Below are 4,056 nucleotides of genomic sequence, written 5' to 3' on the forward strand. Positions count from 1 at the left end.
GCTTTACAATTCAAAGTTAGATTTCAGCAAAGTGCCTCTCTTCTACACTTTCTTTATCCTCTGCTCTCGCTCCCTATTTTGTCTTTATCTGTGACAATAGAAACTGCTTTCTTCACACGCACGTCACCAACAGTTACTTTATCTGCACCAAGAGTTGTCGTGCATTTGCAAGACATTTTTCCCGCCCTTAATGGCTCCAGAGTAATTACTCATCGACACACTTCCTTACTTTCAAGGTCAATATGCAACCCAAGGCTGCAACTTCTGCCTCACTGCAATATTTGCTCAAACACTCTCTCAATACATCCTGCAAAGTTTTGCTACAAATCAGCTCACACAGTGAGACTTCCCAAGGGATTTCCCAGGACTGTGACATTCACCTCCTGTGCTGGAACCATTTCACCAGTTTCCCGTAGCTCATCTCACTCCACCTTCTTTGCTTTAAGTGGAGTTTCACGTTTTTGCACAGCCCCTATTGGTGGGCCTGCTTTCAGCTGCCTCGGCCCTAAACACTGGAATTCCCTCCCCAAACCTCGCCTCCTTTAACACGCTCCTCGAAACCTCGCTCTTTGACCAAACTTTAGGTCACATGTCCTAATATCTCCTTATGTGGCTCGTGTCAAATTTTGTTTGATAACATTCCTGTGAAGTGCCTTGGAATGTTTTACTACGTTAAAGGCGCTATATAAATTATAAATTGATAAGTAAATAAGGATTAACTTTTTCCAGTGTCACAAGGGTCATTAACCAGGGGACAGAGATTGGAGAAAATTTGCCAAAGAACCAGAGGCAACAGAAGGATGTTCCCCCGCCGGCCTGAAGCGACTTCAGGTAAAACAACATTCGGCAGCAAATTGTTGTGAGCTGTCTGAAAACATGGTGGAAGCACATTGAATAGTAATGTTGAAAAGTTAATTTGGATAATACTTGAAGGATAAATAATGTCAGGGCTTTGGGGAAAGAAGAGAGGAGTGGGATGAATTGGATAGCCCTTTGAAAGGGCCGTCAGAGATAGGATGGGACGAATGGCCTCGTCTTGTGCTGTGTCGTATAAGATTGAAAATGTTGTGGAAAAAGAAAGAGGTGCATTTATATAGCGCCTTTGACAACCGCAAAGCAGTTTACAGCCATCAAAGTACTTACACACCAGCGAGTTCACACTGGGGAGAGACCGTTCACCTGCTCTGAGTGTGGGAAGGGATTCACTCAGTCATCCAACCTGCTGAGACACCAGCGAGTTCACAAGTGACTGCAGGGTATGGATTCTGCTGTTATTCACATCCTACTGAATTGTCTTCATTCTGTTAGTTACTGTTTGTTTCTGCTGATGTTAATAACCCTTCAACTAGGCTGGAGTTTAATATTTTGATATTTCAAATAACAGTGTGTTCATATTTGATGTCTCCAAGATAAGAGGAGACTAATTGATGTCCTGTTTCTGACTGTTCCATTTGTGATTGGGGTGGAGGAGCAGTGAGAGATCGGGGCCCAGGAGAGGGAGGGTTCGGGGTCCGGGAGAGGCAAGGGTTCAGGGCCCAGGAGAGGGAGGGTTCGAGGCCCAGGAGAGGCGAGGGTTCGAGGCCCAGGAGAGGCGAGGGTTCAGGGCCCAGGAGAGGCGAGGGTTCGGGGCCCAGGAGAGGCGAGGGTTCAGGGCCCAGGAGAGGCGAGGGTTCAGGGCCCAGGAGAGGCGAGGGTTCAGGGCCCAGGAGAGGCGAGGGTTCAGGGCCCAGGAGAGGCGAGGGTTCGGGGCCCAGGAGAGGCGAGGGTTCGGGGCCCAGGAGAGGCGAGGGTTCAGGGCCCAGGAGAGGCGAGGGTTCAGGGCCCAGGAGAGGGAGGGTTCGAGGCCCAGGAGAGGCAAGGGTTCGGGGCCCAGGAGAGGCGAGGGTTCGAGGCCCAGGAGAGGCGAGGGTTCAGGGCCCAGGAGAGGCGAGGGTTCGAGGCCCAGGAGAGGCGAGGGTTCGGGGCCCAGGAGAGGCGAGGGTTCGAGGTCCAGGAGAGGTGAGGGTTCGGGGCCCAGGAGAGGGAGGGCCCAGGGGCAGCACAGGCCAGCCCACACTGCGATTTATGGATACTAGGAGCATGCGTGCGCTCTAGGTCTGTGCAGCAGAGCAGGTCTCCAGTCGCCTTGGTTAACCCTTGCCACTGGATCAAGACCTCGCTCTGTCAAGCCCGTGTGGTGGCTGGTGTGCAACGGTCACCTCACGTTAAAAGAATCCACGCACAGGTATCTTCCACCCTTCAGGTTGTAGTTCGAGACCTAGATTGTCAGGTCCCTCATTGAAACACCTGTGAACTCATCTATTTTTGGTGTGGAACCAGGTCATCCTCCATATGAGGGACTGCCTGATACTAATACTTATGAGGTAAAGTGCAGAGTTGGCATGTTGCTCTGAAAATGTTGTTGGATGTGGTGTGAGTTGTCTGAGGAAAAGAGTGTTTGAAGACCAGGCCCTGCAATAGAGGGAACTACAAAACCGGCCTTCCTCAGAAACACACAACACCATCCTGCACCAAGCTCATGGTCTACAGGGCTGCAGTGATACCCGCCCTCCTGTATGGCTCAGAGTCATGGACCATGTACAGTAGACATCTCAAGTCGCTGGAGAAATATCACCAACGATGTCTCCGCAAGATCCTACAAATCCCCTGGGAGGACAGACGCACCAACATCAGCGTCCTCAACCAGGCCAACATCCCCAGCATTGAAGCACTGACCACACTCGACCAGCTCCGCTGGGCAGGCCACATAGTTCACATGCCAGACACGAGACTCCCAAAGCAAGCGCTCTACTCAGAACTCCTTCACAGCAAATGAGCCCCAGGTGGGCAGAGGAAACGTTACAAGGACACCCTCAAAGCCTCCCTGATAAAGTGCAACATCCCCACTGACACCTGGGAGTCCCTGGCCAAAGACCGCCCTCAGTGGAGGAAGTACATCCGAGTCTCATCGCCGAGAGCATGCAGAAATCAAGCACAGACAGTGCAAGGAGCGTGCGGCAAACCAGTCCCACCCACCCCTTCCCTCAACGACTATCTGTCCCACCTGTGACAGAGTTTGTGGCTCTCGTATTGGACTGTTCAGTCACCAAAGAACTCACTTCAGGAGTGGAAGCAAGTCCTCCTCGATTCCGAGGGACTGCCTATGACTGACTGAGTTGCAAGTGTGAAAAATTGTTGATTTTTTGTGTAAAATGTGGCATTTGATAGTTGCAGAGATGAATCTAAATGTGAGCGTGGAGATGAACTGAATGTGAGTGTTGGTATGACTTATGGGGCCATTTGAATAGACTGACTGGTGAGTTGTTTTAAAGGTGGTGCAGGTGATCGACATTGGTGTGCTGAGTGAGGTTGGAAGTGATGTTAGTGAAGAAAGAAGTGATGGTGGACCAGGGGGACTGTGGAAGGAAAAGGTGCAGGATGGTGTTGTGTGTTTCTGAGGAAGGCCGGTTTTGTAGTTCCCTCTATTGGAAATAAAATAGAGCTGGAATTGAAACAGACCGTGAGATTGATCAACAAAATGTTGAATTTGCCAATAGATGCATTTGAAATTCTGATTTTGATTGTAAAGCCAGGGGAGAGCGAACGCAGTCCCCCACTACCACAAATTCTGCAGTCGAGTATCCCACATTTGGGGACATCGCAGGAGTCACCACACCCCAAGAGCAATGGGAGAGATAGCCTCAGCCTGGGAGCACCTTTTTGTTACATTTCAAAATATACTTGATTGATATAAAAATGTGCACTATACATTGGGGGCAGTTCAGTACATTTGGATGTGGTCAGCAATTCCATACAATACGTTTGGATGCTGACGGCAGTTCCGTTCAATACATTTGCTTGCTTTACATTTCGAGGTACATTTCAGTACAATCCAGGATACATTGTAATACAGTCATCAAATTACTTTACTAGTGACACTATACGGCACACGGAATGGGTGAGGGTACAGTTACATTTCTTTGCAACATACATTACTAAACAGACCTTGCATTATACATGGCACTACACAGGTGTTTTCAGATCATGGTGCTCTATGTATACAACAAGTTTACAAGT

At 49.4% G+C, this 4,056-nt stretch overlaps 1 non-coding gene across 1 annotated transcript; it reads right to left on the reverse strand.

Annotated features, from left to right (window-relative positions):
- Positions 1-3,569: 3,569 nt before the first annotated feature.
- On the reverse strand, positions 3,570-3,731 carry LOC139278596 (U1 spliceosomal RNA). Its single transcript, XR_011596313.1, has one exon. It is a non-coding gene; the product is annotated as a U1 spliceosomal RNA (small nuclear RNA).
- Between the last annotated feature and the right edge of the window lie 325 nt (positions 3,732-4,056).

This window comes from Pristiophorus japonicus, chromosome 1 (genome assembly GCF_044704955.1).
Source record: "Pristiophorus japonicus isolate sPriJap1 chromosome 1, sPriJap1.hap1, whole genome shotgun sequence".
Taxonomy (NCBI): Eukaryota; Metazoa; Chordata; class Chondrichthyes; family Pristiophoridae; genus Pristiophorus; species Pristiophorus japonicus.